At 44.6% G+C, this 19,244-nt stretch overlaps 1 pseudogene; it reads left to right on the top strand.

Moving 5' to 3' along the window:
- The first annotated feature begins 402 nt into the window (after positions 1-402).
- On the top strand, positions 403-10,143 carry LOC116886154 (annotated as a pseudogene).
- Positions 10,144-19,244: the final 9,101 nt, after the last annotated feature.

Raw genomic sequence — 19,244 nt, 5'->3', positions numbered from 1 at the left:
TATTTAACTCACATTTCTCCTGCTCAATAAAGCGTAGGCACATTTTGACCACTCTCCACATTGCCAAGCATCTGTCTGTATCTTCTTAAAGGTACAGTATGTGGCAGGGGCCTTGTCAGTGGGCAGACAGTCTGCAGATATGGTGTTCTTAGGCAAAAGGAAACAAAACAAAAAAACAAAAATCTCAAACAGTAAGATTGCCCCTTCCCGGAAGCCCTGGGTCCCTGCTAAGACTGAACCCCCAGTGAACTAGATTGTTGGGGGAGGGCGGCAAGAGGGGGGGATGGGGAGGGAATATCTATAAAAGTAGGGGAGGAGGGTGGGGATGTTTGCCTAAAAACCGGAAAGGGAATAATACTCGAAATGTATATAAAAATACTCAAGTTAATAAAAAAAAAAAAAAAAAAAAAAAAAAAAAAGATTGCCCCTTCCCTGCCGTGTGTCTATGGGATTTGTTTAATTAGAGTTTGCCCATCAACTGTAGATAGAGCAGTCCAGTGACCTAACCATATGCCAATGGAGAGAGGGAAGAAAGGAGAAAGAATGTGAGTGAAATTTTATCATTCACTACTCCCTACTGATTACTGACCCCTTTTTGGCTAATCTGGCTGAAGAAATCATGGCGGAACAGCAAGCTACCGGAAGTGAGAAGTGATAAGCAAGGTGAGAACCAGGGGTGTGTGGAGTGTGGGGTGCGGGTCCATTAATGTTGACATCCCGGTGGGTGGGTTAAGCTAAGCAAGTCTGTTGGTAAGGATTTTGATTTCAATTTAGTCATAAAAACTTAAGGGGAAGGGGCAAGTTGTTCTAGCTGAATTTAACGTCTTATTGCCATAGCCAATGTCCTCAGGCATGTAATAAACCACCACTGAGCATCTTCTACATGCCAGACATGGGGATGCCACCACGAAGATGTCACCGAAGGTTCCTACTTCTGGGAAGCTTCTGACCACCAGTGGGGATTTCAAGGAACCAACCGACCCCCCCCCAGTATCATATACTCGATTATGTGTTATGGCAATGGTGGAATAAGAGAGGGTGGAGGAGGGGAAAAGGGTAGGTGACATTCAGAAGAGATCTGAGCATCATGCTGGGGGCTGGAGGAGGGGTATGGAGATTTGCACCCATGGAGACTTCCAGATGCAAAATTCCAAAGCAAGAGTCAGTTAAGCATCTGTAGGGATAGAAACAATGTCAGTAACTAGGGCTGAGGAATGGAGAGAAGGGAGGTAGAGACGATGGGGGTGGGGCAAGGAGTGGGAAATCCTTGAACCAAATTGTATTGGAAGCCTTTGAAACATTTTCACCAGATTTTTAAATGAGTGGATGCTTTTTTTTCAAAAGATTTTTTAATTTTCATTTTACACGGAAGGGTGCTTTTCCTGCATGTATGGCAGTTCATCATGTGCATGCAATGCCTGTGGAGGCCAGAAGAGGGCGTAAGATCCTCAGGGATTGGAGTTAACATGTGCTTGTGAGCTGTCATATGGGAGCTGGGAACTGAAGCTGGGTCCCCTGCAGGAACAGCACAGTTTCTTACCACAAAGCCATCCCTCTAGACCCTAGATACTCAAAATTTGAGAGTTTACCCTGGCTCTTAGAGAGAGAGAGAGAGAGTGAGGAAAGGAAAGAAGAAGCAAGAGGGGGGAGGAGGTGGTAAGGATGGGGGAATCTGATGTTTTTGTCTTGCTTCCAGGCCCTCCACACCCACATTTGCTATGCACGTCACACAGAGCATAGATAGATCCAGTACCCGGTTTTATTAAAGTTCAGTTGGCATCTGTTCTAATTAGCTAGGACATAAGTATTGTCAACATGTTGCATCCTAGTTATCCGGAAGGAAAGCCTTGATTGGGGAATGACCTACCTATGAATTATCTTTGGACATGTCTGTAAGGGAATGTCTTGATTATTATCTGATGCAGGAGAATCCAGTCCACTGTGGGCAGCACCTGAGCTACATCTGGTGCTCGCTAAGCACGAGCCTGTTAGCCAGCCAACAAGCAACATGGTTTCTGCTGCAAGTTCCTACTTGAGCTCCTCAGTGATGGCCTGTAACTGGTGGCTATCTTCAGCATCATTCCTTCCAGGGCATGCTATACTTTTTGATTTCTAACCATTGCATATGCATCCTAGGACACAAGACATTTAGGGTATCCCCCTTTTTCAAAGTGGCCATTTGTTTTGAGATTGTGACATCCTCTTCTGTTGATAGCCCATTTTTTTTTCCAATATGGCTGCATGTAGCTGCACCAGAGGCTTGAAATGGTTTTGTTAGCACAGTAACATTTGCTAAGAAAAAGAGAGCAGGCGTAGGCAAGCGTCTCACAGCCTTGCCTCAGTCCTAGCATGCTTATGTCCACAAGACATAGGAGGGGATGACTAGGACCTGTTATTTTTTGTTCTAATACTTTTTGGTTCTCCTATTCTCAGTTCTACTGTTTGCTTCAGTTGAAAAAAAAATTGGTAGCATTGCAGACGCACTCTTTGGGCTACTTTCTTTTCCCCTGTTGAATGCCAGAACCATTCTCTGTGTTCTGCAAAAAAAAAATATTGTGGAGCAAAAGAGTAGAAAAGAGGTGGTGTTGAAACCCTTATGTCAACCTTTCAATGCAGTCTCCACTGCCTTCCTTCAATCACCAGGTTTTTTTTTTTAATAGCTAGGAAGAAAAGTGCCATGAGATGTTTACATCTGATGATACACAGAAAACCTAAGTAGGTTCCTCAGGGCGCTCACTGTCCTAAATGGCTGAGGCTATCGAGACCTGTGTTCTTACTTATGTCTGTGGAGAAGGATTTAACCGCAGAGGAGGAAAAGGCAAATTTGGGAAAGAGTAGCTTTACTTTTAGCATCCATTTAAAAATATGTTTATTCATGCATGTGTCATGGCCTTGGAATAGCCACTTGCTGTAGCCTAAAGTGAGTGCCCTGGAAATGCTCTGTCTTAGTCAGGGTTTCTATTCCTGCACTAATACCATGACCAAGAAGCAGGTTGGGGAGGAAAAGGGTTTATTCAGCTTACACCTCCACATTGCTGTTCATCATCAAAGGAAGTCAGGACTGGCACTCAAGCAGGTCAGGAAGCAGGAGCTGATGCAGAGGCCATGGAGGGATGTTACTTACTGGCTTGCTTCCCCTGGCTTGCTCAGCTTGCTTTCTTATAGAACCCAAGACTAGTCCAGGGATGGCACCACCCACAATGGGCTGGGTCCTCCCACCTTGATCACTAGTTGAGAAAGTGTCTTACAGCTGGGTCTTATGGAGGCATTTCCTCAAGGGAGGCTCCTTTCTCTGTGATAACTTCAGCAGGTGTCAAGTTGACACACAAAACCAGTCAGTACATACTCCTATATTGAACTAATAATTCTTCCAGGAATGGCAGGAAGTAAGGTCTTTGACAGAGAGGGTAGGCTTTATCATCCTGAATTACATTTATGGTTTGTTTCTTAAAAAGGGCTGAAGAGATGGCTTAGTTATTAAGAACATTTACTGCTCTTGCATAGGACTACAGTTTGGTTCCCAGCACTCACATGGTGTCTTACAACATTCTGTAACTCCAGTTCCAGGGAATATGGTCCATCCTCTCTTCAGAAGAACTCTGGAGTTGACGTTCTTTGTTCATATTATCTATTAGTCATCAATCATTTATCTAGCTATGTATTTATCATCAATATCTATCTGTCTGTCTTTCACTTACCTAGTTTTCTGCCTATATATATTCTGTCTTTCTGTCTATCTGATAATCTATCATCATCTGGCTGGCTGTCTATGACCCATCTTCCCTTTTCTATTTTGCATCCATAATGAACAACTATCTTATTAGAGGCAGAATTACACTTCCCAGAGATGACCTGATGTTGGTTGTACTAAAAATCAACTAAAACTATATTGCTATGACTACAGACAGGACATGTGCCCAGAGGACACATTGCAGCAAAGATTTACAATATTGCTGTGATCTCTCAAGTAATAGTGGAGAATACACATCTGAGATTACATTAATGATGTCAAAGTGGCGTTGAATTCATTTCTTCACACATTTACATACTATCTAATTTTCTCTGTGTTACATTATTTTACACAAGAAAGTAATCCAGCACGAAAAAAAAAATCAATAGCCAAAGTTATCCAACAGAGCTGGGGCTGGTCCCAAAGTCTGAGCGAGACCAGCTTCAGACATCAACAGTTGAGGCGTGATGAACCCTAACTCTGTCAAAAACTATGAACCTGCTCCCATAAACATACTCATATGCATGTCACTGGATGCATGTACAGAGTGTGAGTGGCAAACTACAGCTTGTAGGTGAAGGCTACTTCTTGACATGTGTTTTATTAATAAATTATAGAGCCACAGGTATTCCTTTGCATGTTGCTTATGACTATTTTCTTGTCCAACACATGATACTTACTTTATGGACCTGCCTCAACTATTTCTTCTCTGGACCTTTGTAAGAAACATTTACCAGAATGTATTAGCCCAGGCTGTTGAGGTCAGATGCCCAGGGAAGATTTTGAAGGAGCACAGTGAACCTGTGAGTCCTGCTTTGGGGCTGAGAACTCTGGATGCTCGATGGAGCAGTGGAAAGGATGAGAGGTGAGGAGAAATTTCAATAATAGATCAGGGGGAGTTGCCTGAGGTACAGTGGGAACAGAAAGATAGGAGGATGCTGTGTCATTCTGGTTCAGCGCCACTTCTCAGTATGACCCCGATCCCTGAACAAAAGTCCCAGTGGTTAGTATCGAACTTGACCCCATGTGCACTTAACTCCATGTGACTGGATTTTACTCAGACACTGCTGGATGAGCCCTTTAAGGCTCATGTTGGTCATGTGCTGGACTCTGGTCAGGAGTATTCACTTGTCTGCTTCTGCTTTGTGAAGTGCTGGCTTTTCAAAAGATCTAAACCTTCAAATAGAAAGAAACAAAATTTAAAAAAAACCCCGTGGAGTTCACAGAGTGAGCCAGAGAGCAGGGGCTTATTGTTGGCCTTCAAATAATCACTGTGTTTGAAATGAGCAGACCTGACAGTTGTGTGTCAGACAAAATGAAGACGCAGCAGGATCTGGCCACGCAACTCCTTTGGCCAGTGCACTGGCTATTGAACACAGTGCTGGCAGCTCACTGGAAAAGAAAGAGAAGGGTAGCGTGCACCCTCACATCTGTTCCACCCAGATGCCCTCTCTTCTTACTTACAATGTCAGGGTATAATGGATGCGTTTGGAGACAAGGCATTGGATGCAAACGATTATGGTTGGGATAAAAAAAAAAATACCCCTGCCAGGCCCATTCATGGTGTGCTTAGTCCCAGTTGCTGGTGCTGTTTTCAAAGGTTTGTGAAAACTTTAGAAGATGGTGCCTGGCTGAATGAAGTAGGCCACTAGTAGGCTTGTCCTCGGGGACTGTATCCTTGTGAACAACACTTTAAAAAATGTTTGTGTGGGTTGGGGTTTGTCAGTGGTGTGTTTGTGTTGTCTAGCAGTGCAAGGCCTTGGGTTCGTCCCAGGATGTAAAAAAAAAAAGAAAAAAAAATTTTGTTTGTTTGTGTGTTTGTGTGTGTGTGTGTGTGTGTGTGTGTGTGTGTTTTTTTTTTTTTTAATTCTTTTTTAGAGGATGTAAGGGTAAGATGGTGACAGATTTCTTGTACCTGGAGTTTCAGGCTACTGTGAACTGCCCGATGTGACTGCAGGGGCTTTTAAATGCTGACACATCTCTTTCGTCCCATGAACAAACCAGATCTTACCTTGGGCTCCTTTCTCTCCCCTTCTCTCTGCTTCCTGTTCCTTCAGAAATGAAGGACAGCCTATGCCATGTGCCCTTGTTGCCATGTTGTTCTGCCCAAGTACATGGGGACAAGCCACCATGGACAGTGCCCTCCGAAAAAGATGAGCTAAAAATAAGCATTTCCTCTCTTTAGATTATCCTCAAGTGTTTGGACCAAAATGATACTGAGGTGAGGAGAAATAATAATGACTTGTGAACGAGAGATCCTTGAGAAAGAATTGAGGGGTGAGCATACACTGGCAGGTGGGGTGATACCTAGATAACTAGGAGGATCCAGTGGTATACAAGGTGATGTAATCCTCCTGGTGACGGTGGTCATATTAACTCTACCCTAGTCTGCAGGACCAAACACAACCACCTTCTCAACATAGCTGAATTGTCCTGTCAAAGGCATCGGGAAGACCTTAGTTAAAAGAGGGCATTCTATCTATCATCACCACAGCAGAGCAGCCAGCCACTCTGAGAGACATGAGAGCCATTCGAGGATTGAGGAGGGCTAAGGGTCGAATGTGTGAAGCCTGCAAGTGTAGCTGCCTTCCTGGGCTTATTTGGATCAAAAGCACATTGTGTTAAGGTGCAGTGAGTGGGGAAGCTTTGTCTGGTCAAGGTGAGCTGCAGGGTGAGAAGGAACGCTGATTTGCAAAGTGCTTGGGCTATGTTCAAGGACACTGGCATCTCCTGGTGTTGAGCAGGAAGTGAAGAGACAGGGCTGTTGATGAAGCAGTGCTAGGGAAATTGGAGCCTCTGGGCCTTGTTGCAGAGAACGTCACATGGCACAGCCACCCTGGAGAACAGGTTGAGGGTGTCCCAGAAGAGAAGTAAAACATCATCATGTGACTCCACGATGCCCAGCATTTTCAGAATATTGGGACTCAGGCAAGCACGCCTTCACAGAGGTACTACTGGCTGTCTGCAACTAGAGGATGAAAACGCCCTAACGTTCCATTTGTGAATGAATGTGGAAACAAATGGTGCCCCCCCCCCCGCCATGCTAGGAGAGATAAAAGACTGAAGCACACTATAATGCCAATACATCCCCAAACCATGCTGAGGGAAAGGAGTTAGTTACAAAGAACTGCATGCGACATGACCCCACTCTTATGAAACTTTTAGTCCAATCAGATGTAACCAAAATGGCAGCAATTAGAGTGGTGGTCGCCAAGGGAGGAGAGATCGGTTTGGGAGGGATCTAGGGTTTTACTTTGGAATAGCGGGCATGTATTAGAACCAGATCGGGTGGCGGGGGGTGGGGTGGGGGGCTGGGTTGTTAAACAGGGAATGTACCTAACAGCAGTTGACTTAAAAACTAGCAATTTGATGTCTTGTGAAACTTGGCTTAATAACTCATGCCAAAGAGGAAGGGTGATTAGAAAGGGGGAGGAGAATGAAGGGAGAAAGAGGAGGGGGTAGATCATAAGGAGGAGGAGGAGGAAGAGGAGGAGGAGGAGGATGAGGAGGAGGATGAGGAGGAGGAAGAGGAGGAGGAGGAAGAGGAGGAGGAGGAGAGGAGGAGGAGAGGAGGAGGAGGAGGAGGAGGAGGAGGAGGAGGAGGAGGAAGAGGAGGAGGAGGAGGAGGAGGAGGAGGAGAGGAGGAGGAGGAAGAGGAGGAGAGAAGAGGAGGAGGAGGAAGAGGAGGAGAGGAGGAGGGAGGAGGAGGAAGAGGGGGAGGAGGGAGGAGGAGGAGGAGGAAGAGGAGGAGGAAGAGGAGGAGGAGGAAGAGGAGGAGGAGGAAGAGGATGAGGAGGAGGAGGAGGAGGAGAAGGAGGAAGAGGAGGAGGAGGAGGAAGAGGAGGAGGAGGAGGAAGAGGATGAGAAGGAGGAAGAGGATGAGGAGGAGGAAGAGGATGAGAAGGAGGAGAAGAAGGAAGAGGAGGAGGAGGAGGAGGGGTGGGGAGAGGACAGAGTAGATGGCTCTAGAAGGTACCCACTTCTCCCATTCTGAGCATTATTCCCATCCTAACAGCTGCCTGGGACTCTTGTGCTTAATTATTATTTTAAACTTTCTATTTTCCACTCTTTGTGTCTTGCTACTACACGACACCGATGTCTCCCAAAATCTCTTTAATCTACACCTTTTTTTCTTCAGCCATTGTGAACCCAGGCTTGGAGATCTCTTTTCTATTCCTCCTCAATTCTTACCCATCTTCTACCTCACTGCCAGAGACATCTCCCTAAGACATTTCTTGCTGTCCATCATCATGGTCAAGTCCTGCCTGGAGTCCTCCATTTACATTAGCTCCTGAACGTAATGTGATAAACTGGAGAGGACTTGGGTGAAGGTTCTGACCCATCTGGATACTAGTATATGTGCTTGGCCACCTCTCAAGTGTGTTCATAAAAGAGAGATGGTTTTATTTCGCCTTTGGCAAGGACACATAGTCCTGTTGAAATCTAGCTTAGAGTACTTAAGAACTTTACTGCCATTCTGAGTGTTGGTGTAATTGTGTATTGATAATGTGGTTGGTTTGGCCACATAGGAGGCTATGTGGTTTGGAGACAAGTGCCAGGTTCACCCCTAGATGGACAAAGGCTCCCTTTAAGAAGATGGCACTCTTATTACTAACTTTTTAGTCTCATTCAGTTGCTGGACCAAATACCAAGACCAAAACCAACTGTGTGGAGAAAAACATTTACTTGGGTTTTACTTCAAGTTCACAGTCCATCACTGAGAAAGAAGTCATGGCAGGAGCTTGAACCAGAAACCACGGATGAATGCTGCTTGCTCTCTGCCTCACTCACTGGATCATGCTCATCTTGCTTCCTTACTGAATGCAGGACCACCTGCCTAGGGAATGGTGCCACCCACAGTGGACTGGGCCTTCCTATGTCAATTAATAATCAAGACAATTCCTGAAAGACATACCCTTAGGTCAATCTAATATGAGCAACTCTTCAATGTTGGCTTCCCTCTCAGATGATTCTAGGTCATGTCAAGTTGACACTTAAAGCTAGACAGAACAATGCTTGAATCTCAAACTCAGCCCCAGGGGTTCCTGCCACCATATATTGAGCAGAAAGGCTCATTAGCACCAGGTAGAAGGAGCTGTTCTAAGCTGCACTGAGCCAAGATGGGACACCTGTCACTTTTCCTGACTCTGGTAGTGTTTTGCATGGATTAGATTCTGACATTAGTAGGATGGGTGCTAAGTCCTGCAGTATACTGTGTGTACATTTTCTTTATGCATTTGCTCATTCCAGTGTTGCCTCTCCACCATGTGCAAGGTGATGTACTAAGTTCTAAAGAAGTACATGATCATGTTCACACTTGACATTTTACCGTCCAATCAGAAGTTAAATGAGAAACATATAAGCAGTGGGACCAATCTTACCAGAAGCACTAGAAGGGACTTTGGGAGCAGTGTCAAGGATAATTCATTGTAAAAATTTACATCATGAATCTTGGTGCCATTGGTTTCCATTTGGGAAAAGTTCCTGGATACTCTTGGGCCACAGTTACCCCATCTGAAAAAGGTGAACATTGTGGTTAAACCTCGTGACCCATCCTTTTCTGGCTGGAACCACGGAGGCTGTAACAGAGAAGAAGAAGATGGTTGATGCTGCCCAGGAACCCTTAAGAAAAAGCAGAGGAATTTTGCAGAGTTGAAGGTGAAGCTCCCCAGGAAGAAGTTTGCCCTGAAGACACTGTGAAAGGCTAGGAGGAAGCTCATCTATGAGAAGGCAAAGCACTATCACAAGGAGTACAGACAGATGTACCGGACTGAGATTCACATGGCTTGGATGGCAAGGAAAGCTGGGAACTTCTATGTGCCCAACAGAACCAAAATTGACCTTCGTTATCAGACTCCAAGTTATCAATGGAGTAAGCCCAAGGGTGCGCAAGATGTTGCAGCTGCTTCGTCTTCTCGGCAGATCCTCAATGGCACCTTTGTTAAGCTCAGCAAGGCTTCAGTTAACACGCTGAGGACTGTGGAACCACACATTGCATGGGGGTGAGTTTACTGTTTAGTGGGTTAGCTTCGTGATGAGATCATTTTAGGCGCTTGGACTACGCTCTTCCTTGATCACTTACCTTATTTCCCTGTTGCAGGTACCCCAACCTGAAGTCAGTAAATGAGCTCATCTACAAGCGAAGCTATGGCAAAATCAGTAAAGAGCAGATTGCCTTGACAGATAATTCCTTGATCGCTTGATCTCTTGGTAAATTTGGCATCATCTGCATGGAGGATCTAATTTATGAGATCTATACAGTTGGGAAACGCTTCAAGGAGGCAAATAGCTTCCTATGGCCCTTCAAATTACCTTCCCCATGAGATGGAATGAAGAAAAAGACAACTCACGTTTTAGAAGGTGGAGATGCTGGGGACAGGGAAGACCAGAGAGACAGGCTTATTAGACAATGAACTGAGGTATTGCCCGTGGTATTTTTATTACCTGGTCAGTTAATAAACACTCACAACTTGGCAAATTGAAAAAGAGAAAACAAAAAACAACAACAAAAACCAAAAAAACCCAAAACAACAACAACAACAACAACAACAACAACACCCACTTGTGACCCATGGTGGTTTAATACAGATCTTCCAAATAACAGTGTGGCCACCTTGCACCCACAACTCACCAGGAGTCTCCTAGGGATGGGGTCCTAACACTCGATGGTTCTTGACACTCCTAGGTAATTTCCTTATGGAGCTGGGTTTGGAAATTGACCCTGTAGCTTGGTGGTTTTGACCCAGCTGGGCTCTGGCAGAAATGCAGTTTTGACTCTTGGAACTGCCTAGGGCTAGGACTTTCTGGGGTTATTGCATTTTAAAGGTTCATAGGTAGCTGTGTTCTCTGGGGCATCCTAGACCCAGAGGACCTCAGGTGATGTCTGGGGAAGGTTGGGTTGATGTAACTGGAGACGGATACACTGCTTTCATCTAATGGGTAGAGGATGAGGATGCTGTTAAACACCCCATGATAGCCAGGACTGTCCCCACCATAGAACATTTTTCATTCTTCAAATGTAGAGGCTGAAGAACCCCTCTCTAAGAAGAGACCTAGGTCACTGGCCCACAGACCATAGTCATGTCACTGGCCCACAGACCACAGTCAGGTCACTGGCCCACAGACCACACTACCACACTATCAGTAATGACACAGTCTCCTCCTCTGGGTTAGCCACAGTGACCCTGGGTAAAAGGATTGAGACAAGCGTAGCAGGTCACGAAGTGAGGTTTGGATGGAAATTAAAGAGAAGGTGGCTGGCCCCAGATCATGGCCACTCACCAAGTGGCTGTTGGGCCGTTTGTGAGGATGGAGCTTCAGGAAGGCCAGTGAGAGTCTGAGGGTACCCACTGGGTGTAGGCAGCAAAGACAAAAGAACTGAAGAAGGCGAGAGCATGAATTATTAACAAAGCCAGGCAGGGAAAGTGTGGTGCAAGCCTTTTTAAACACTGTTTGAGATCAGGATGAGGAAAAATGGGCAGGGACTTAATTGTCTCATTGACTTTTTGCCGAGGAAAACTCAGAGTCATCAAATCTACACACACAGGGCAGAGGGGGAAGTCACATGCACCCCATGTACTCCTATGCTCAGTTCTCTCTCTCTCTCTCTCTCTCTCTCTCTCTCTCTCTCTCTCTCTGTGTGTGTGTGTGTGTGTGTGTGTGTGTGTGTGTGTGTGTGTGTGTGTGTGTGTGTGTGTGTGCCCTGTGCATGTGACCCATCTGAATACAGAGTTCGGTGCACATGTGAGAAGACCAGAGTCAATCTTTATTGTCACTCAGAACCTTTCTTCTTTGCTTTTGAGCCAGGGTCTCTCCTTGGTCTGGAGATAACCAATTAGTGTAGGCTGGCTGTCCAGTGAGTGAGATCCAGGGATTTTCCTAGCTCTGTCTCCCTAGTTCTGGGATTACAATACGATCCCACCACACCTAGCTCTTTCCAAGTGGCTTCTGGGAGAACTCAGGTCGTCTTGATTACCCACAAGTACTGCATTGACTGAAATAGCTGCCCAGGACTTTTTTTTTTAATGTTGATTTTTGATTTATAGTTCTGATGGCCTGTCCAGGGAAAGGGCTGCGATCTGGTCATCCTTAGACGCCTGCCCTGAGCCACACCACTGCCTTCCTTCAGATTTCTCATTCTTCTCAGGCAAGTGGACACAGTGGGCCCAATCTATTTTCCCACGTTGTCTCCACCCAGTCCCTTCCAATCCTCCTCCACACTGTGGTCAATGGGACATTTCTTTAATTTTCACCACTCTGGCTTTAGGGAATCCTTTCCGTGGCCTGCCTTCCTCTCTGGATAAAGGCCGAACCTCTGATCTCTGCCTTTAGGACTTCTGGTTAGATGTCTGCTGTGAGTCTCCTCTAGCTTGCCTCTCACCTGCTCCTCTCTGCCTCCACTCTCTGTGACCCAGCTGAAACATGGGTCACATGCCAGCCTGTCTGCCCCCTATGATTATGACAGCCTCTTCCTCTCTCCACCATCTTCGCTGACAGAATGAATGCTCTCCTTCTAATAAACCCATCAGCCACCTCATGTCTCTGAAGCTTTTCTCTGTAGGGTGCCTCATCCTTGCCCATAGCAAGGAGTTACTTTTTCCTCAGACTCTTGTGCGGCTCTCAGGAGGGCTGGAATACCCAATACCCAACTTAAAAGCATAGAGTTACTTTGGGCCATGATTTCAGAGGGATTTAGGCATGTCTAACCACCTAACAGCAATAACAACAACAACAACAACAACAACAACAACAACAACAACAACAGCAGCAGCAGCAACATAATCTCCCAAATTCTCAAAGTGTTTTAAGGAAGCTTATGATGTTATGTTGGGCTGCAGCCATAGCTAGCCTTGGCTGCACGTGCCCCATGAGCTGTGAGTCAGACATGCCTAGTGGGGAAGGTGTAGTAGGAACAGTTTATTTCACATGCTGGCAGATTGGGGAGCAAAGGATGAGACAGCCAGGGATAATTTGCACCACCAAAGACATGCCCTAGTAGCCTGTTCCCTCCAGCCCCTAAAGGTGCCACACTTTCTCAAAAGGATACCAGCATCTGGTGACTGGGTACTTACATCACGAGCTTATGTGGGGGTATACATAGTCAGGTCATAACCAGTAGTGATAATCCTACATTGCCTAGGTTGCTTCCTTGGGGTGGAACATTACAGGATACTGTAACATCACAGTCACTTTCTGCTGTCTCAGAAAGACGAGAGAGCAGCATTAATTTGGAAGACTGTGAGTGTGATGGTGTATTTGAATCTCTCCCTGAAGTGGGAGTCCTGTTCTCCATCCAAATTATTTAAGTATGAGATATGAGCTGTCATGAGCCAAGGTTTAGATTATTCTGCTAAAGGATGCCTACTGCATCATGATAGCAGTAAAACAGAAGCTATTAAGACAGTATGTATAGGGTATATCAAACACACACACACATATACATATACACATTCACATGTATACACACACATACACACACATATATACATATACATATTCACATGTACACACACTCACATCTATAATACATGCATACATGTATATACACAATTCACTTGTGCATATGCTCACATTCACATGTACACACACACACACACACACACACACACACACACACACACACACACACACACCTACTTATCTAACTACTTACATCCAGGGCACAGAAAACAGTTTAGAAAGTCTACCCAAATCCCTAAATCATAGCTTTGATCATAAATCAATTTTTCTACGAATATCTTAAATGTCTACCCTGAGTCATCCTTTCAATAAGCATATTCTTTATCAAACAAACAAACAAACAAACAAACAAACAAACCAGAGGACAGTTGGAATGCCTGCAACAAGGCCATCATCGGGTGAGCTTCTGAATCTCCGAGTTTCTTGAGGCTCACTGTAGTGTGCTACTCTAGATCATAGAGGTTCACAGAATCTCTCAGGGGGCTTTGAGAGAAAAACTATTGTCTTAATAATATAAAGATGTGATTACTTTTGTCTTGATGGTGCAAAAGCCACAGCGAGTCACTCTGCGGGCACCCCATGCAGCTTCCCAGCATCAGTGCCCATGCATATAAGCCATTGTCACAGTTAAAAGGAAAAGGAACTCAAGAGATCACTCTCCACCTCCACGTTCACATCTTTTATTATTTGGAGTCCGAGAAGATGAGCACATACAGAAAACCCTCCTGTGCAGAGTACAGCACGGTGATTGGCTTGAGCCAACCACTCAGGCCGTGGCTGAGCTGTGAGCTGAACTTGCTATTTATTTAAGGAACACCATTTTCACTTGGAAGAGCAACTGACAGACAAATTATGACTCTTCAGACTTGGGTTGTTTGGCAGACAGTCTGTGGGAAAAGAATCAACGAGCCTGTCACTTCAGGAAAACAACTGACACTCCTGCTGCCCGTGCTGAGAGCCTAACCTTTAAGAGACAAGTAGAACTTGGGAAATTTTATGTTTTGTAACTGTGAGCCCCCTTGCTTTTGAGAGCTCAAATATTGGGGGATGAGATTGGTAGTATTAGCAGATTTAAAGAAAAAAAAGATATTAATGCAATGTGAAAGACTTGAGAAGTATTCCTATGATATAAGGAGCCCATATTTTCCAAATGACCAGAGCATAATGTACTAAAAGGCCCATTTAAAATGCAAGCTGAGCCAATGAGTTCCAATTAAATAGAGTGCAAAAATGTATATTGCTATCTTTCTTCAGGTTCCACGATGCAACTAACCTTTGAGAAATACTCCTTGTTGAGTTTCAATGTAGTATCAAAAATACTCTTCCTATTATCCAAGAAAGTCATTAATATCATTTATTCTTTTCTATTTCTGTGCATTTTAAGTGTCATCTTGCACTTTAACTGACAGTGATAATGACAACAACAATTTAAATGCGGGAAGTGAGGTGAGAATCTGTTCTCTTTTAAGGGGCACCTAAAAGACTTAAAATAGCAGTCACATCACTAAATTAGCATTGTCTCAGAAACTGTTGTTTTTTTAAAATTGTTTTAAACTATGTGTGTGTGTTTGTGTGTATATGTATGTGTGCATGTGTATGTATGTGTATGTATATATGTGTGTGTATGTATGTGTGTATGTATGTGTATGTGTGTGTGTATATGTGTGTGTGTGTGTGTGTGTGTGTGTGTGTGTGTGTCTGGATGTGCATGTCAGTGTAGGTTCCTGTAGATGCCAGAAGGGTGTGTCATATTCCTGGAGTTGAAATCATAGGCAGTTGTGAATTGCCCTACATGGGTGCTAGGAACTAAACCCAGACCCTCTACAAAAGCAACAAGTGCTTTTAACCACTGCGACACCTCTTTAGCCCCCACTGTTATTTTTTAAATGAAGTTGCATTATGTAGGTGAACATGTAATGATTGGGTGTTTTGCATGCACTGACGACTAAGCTTCAAATTGTGCGGGTTTGAATTTCTAAATGTAAAAATAATAACAGACACAACTCACTAACCAAAGGTTTTTGGAGAAGAAAAAGAACTTGAGAACTGTCCCAGGCCTTCGTTCACCTTCCCTCTTGATATCTCGGACAGCTACACTACCATCCTTTCTACTTGGGAAGGTGTGCACTGCAAAGCGTGTTGCAGGAAGAGAATGATCCCACCACAGTGTTAGTCAAAGTTTTGCAAAGCTAAGGAATTTAGAGTGGCGGAGACTTGTGGTGTGGAAAACCCTTCTGTGAAAAAGAAGAGCAAGCAGCTTGTGAGAATTGAATGCCACTGAGCATTGTCCTTGGATGTGTCCCTATTATAATCCCAAGCTCACAGAACTGGGTCTGTCAGCCTTCCATTATGCAGATGCCTAGCTGGGCCACTCAGGGTTACAAACAGGGTGTACAACCAACAAAAGAGTGAATCAGATTCCTAGTTGCTTCCCCAGGGCAGAGCTGTATTTTCTTTCTTCTTTCTTTCCCCGAGAGAGCCAATTGGTCACCATCAAGATCCTAACAAACTCCCAGCCAATGAAAATGTTTGTCCCTTACATAAGCACTGCCTCTCACTGCACCTCCTGGAACTGCAGGCATCTTCAGACCTCTTCTCATTTCCTCCTGGGGTGCATTATCATGGTCTGGGCCAGATGGACTTCCCCAGGAGGTTTGGCTGAAGCACCCTCCTCCCCTAAGCATCCAAGGCCCCGTGCTTGCAGGCACCCATCTGTTCCTCCTGAAATCGTGTCGCACCCATTGGTTTGGGGATGATGCAGAATTTTCACTGCAAATGAAATACCTCCGCCTCATTTCCTCTGCCACCCAGTTTCTAATTTCACAGGTGGTAGAATTGCTGGAAAGACAGACTCTAATGAGATGTTAGCATTGTAGAGTCCTGTGTGTCAGCCCGTGGTACCTAAACCCCACTTCACATCATTGTTCTCTGGTCTCGTGAATCAAGGGATCTGAATATACATAGCAAACAAGAACAGGTTGGGCAGAAATTCACTGACACCTCCCCCAAATGTGGCACTTGCCCAAGAAAGAGAGAATGCACTGGAAGGTAGCTATCTGCCTCTTTATATTAAATTCAAACCAGGAAGAGGGACGTTATGATTAAAATCCAAAGAAGAGCCTAATTTAGTGGACTAACTAATGGTAAAAAGAAACAAAGTAACTAGTTAGATACAGTGCTCTCCGCCAGTATCAAGGAGCCAACTTCTAGGAGTAACTTCTAGGTTATTTGGTCAATGACTGGGTAAAGGAAGATTTGCAGGTGGTAGGATGCTGATGGACAGGCAGATTATTCTGCCTGGTGTTGTCAAACCGGTATTAGACTTAGCTGAAGAGGGGTTGGGGATTTAGCTCAGTGGTAGAGCGCTTGCCTAGTGAGCGCAAGGCCCTGAGTTCGGTCCCCAGCTCCGAAAAAAAAAAAAAAAAAAAAAATAGCTGAAGATACATTTCTCTTCCTTCCTTCCTTCCTTCCTTCCTTTCTTTCTCTCTCTCTCTCTCTCTCTCTCTCTCTCTCTCTCTCTCTCTCTCTCTCTCTAAAGAAAGTTATGTTCAGGATAAAGGTCTATCTTCTGCTTCTTAAAAACGTCTAAGCAATTGCTAGTTCATTCATATAATCTTTCAAAGTCATGTTCCTGTATGTTTCCAAGGGCACATGGTACAGAACGACGCATGAATGTAGACATATTTTCACAGATTTCTGTCCAGTTTTCTACAAACCTTAATTTGATTTCATCTTCAATCCCCTTCCTTCCCTCCCTCCCCCCTCCCTCCCCCTCTCTCTCCCTCTCTCTCTTCTTGTTTTGTCCATTTATTTCAGCACTGAAGATTGAACCCAGTGCCTTATTTATACATGCTAATCAAATAGTTTACTTATCCTCAATCCCCTATTTACTATTTCAGACAGGATCTCACTGAGCTGCCCATCCATGCCAAAGACTTGCAATCCTCCTGCATCAGCCTTATCCAGGCATGGGGCTCAGGAGTCTTGGCTTTGAATCCCTTTCTGATAAGATTCTGTGTTGGGCCCATGTGTCCTTTACCTACAAATGTTTAGGATTGCAGAGCGGTTGGGGTGGCTGGTAGGGAATGGGTAGAAGTGTGGGGGTAATGTTTGTGTTGGATTTATTTTGTGTATGTGTGCAAAACTAAGCTTTGTGCTTTTTGGCCTAGACAAGAGGCAATCAAGGATGTGCTAGGACAATGCGTGATTCCATCCTTTTCGAGCATACATGCCACCAACAGCTGTACTGTGGTGCAGCTTGACAAGCTGTGCAAGAGACTTTGCTGAAGGTGCAATATTATTATTTCTGGGGACAGAAGCCCAAACGGTTCATTACTAACACATTCAAAGCCCAACTGCCTAGAGTGTGTGTGTGTGTGTGTGTGTGTGTGTGTGTGTGTGTGTGTGTGTGTGTGTGACAAGAATTGGTAGAGGGTCCTTGATTCCAGTAGGGATCTTAACGCCCCAAAGGGAAGACTTGAGCAAATGGCCAAAGGGCTTATGTGGGTCCCAGTGAGCTCCGTTTGCCTGATCATGGGATCCTGGTGTGGAACAGAGTCTGGTCATTTGGCAGACAAGTTCTGGGGCATTATCCATTCGTTCTTTTAGGAAACAACTGTTTTACCAAGCAGTTATTTGCATGCCACAGAACTCATCACTTTTGAAAGTGAACTTTTAAAAGGAACATTTTGCTTATTCTTTGGCAATTCTATGGATGCATTCCGTGTACCTGGCTTATTTGCAACCCCTGCTCGCTGTTCTCGTGACTTCTAAACACCCTGTGAATGTCCCCTCCCATTCTTAGTGTCCTCTCCTCCTTGTCTCTAACACACTGAACCAAATCAATGGTGCCTGTTGGGATGGTCACTTATGTCATTGGCTCAAACTTGTGCAGATCTTGTGCCGGTGACCAGAGCTGCAGCAAAGACAGCCTTTTACAGAACCCCACCCCTTTCTCTCCATCTGTAGCTCATCTTATTCTTTCTGCTCCGTCTTCTGACATGTTTCCTGAAACTTAGAGGGCTGCTGATATAGATGTCTCACTTGGGGCTGGGCATTCATCAGTCAAAAGAATAGACCCAGTATATATGTATATATAGTTTTACGTTGAGTCAACATTGAGTAGAAGCTACTGCAATTTCCCATGTCCTTTCTGGCCCCACTCTCACACAGCCTCCCCCATCTTCAGTGTCCTGTACTAGAGTGATGTATTTGGTGAACGCGATGGACCTACCATGTTGTGACTCACAGCCCACAGCTTACATTACGGATTGATTGCTCTGGGTGTTATATGTTTCATGACCAAACACCACTGGGAATCAGTTGGACACCATATGTGCTAAAGTTTATCCTTTCAATGGTTAACCATGGAAACCATTCTCATCACCACATCCCAGAGCCCCTCTCTCACTCTGAGAGAAACGCTTTATCTCTCTAACCCCACACTGTCTCCTGCCTCTGCCCCTGGTGACTACCGATCTGCTGTCTCTTTGGATTGGCTGTTCTGGATATTTTAGATAAATGGAATCTTACAACCTATGGCTTTTGTAACTGGCCCCTTACACTGCATGAAATGTTGGTAGAAGGTTAACCGTGTTGTGATACGGAGTACTTTCCCCTTGTGAAAGAGAATGGTGCCATGTGAATAGAACGTATTTTGTTTGCCTGTTTCTTAGTGGAGTTTACACGTACAGTTTTATTTTTACTGTTGTCTGCTAACTATGCATAATGCTACTATGAACATTCATAGGAAAGTTTTTGTGGAGGGAGTATATTGGGCATTAATCTGGGAGTAGAGTTAGTGGGTCACATGGTGACCTTACATTTAGTATTTCGATGGACTTCCCAATCTTTTTTCCTATAGAGGCTGCAATATTTAATAATTTCACCAATAATACGGGGGGGGGAGTCTGATATCTTCTCATACCAAGACTTGTTTTTCTGATTCATCCATGCCTCTATCCATCCATCTATTCATCCACTCACTCATTAATTCATTCACATATCCAGCAATTAATTTTGAGTGCCTATGTAGTTTAAGGACTGGGGGATGTAA

This window comes from Rattus rattus, chromosome 17 (genome assembly GCF_011064425.1).
Source record: "Rattus rattus isolate New Zealand chromosome 17, Rrattus_CSIRO_v1, whole genome shotgun sequence".
Taxonomy (NCBI): domain Eukaryota; kingdom Metazoa; phylum Chordata; class Mammalia; order Rodentia; family Muridae; genus Rattus; species Rattus rattus.
This window is presented reverse-complemented; position numbering and strand designations above follow the sequence as displayed.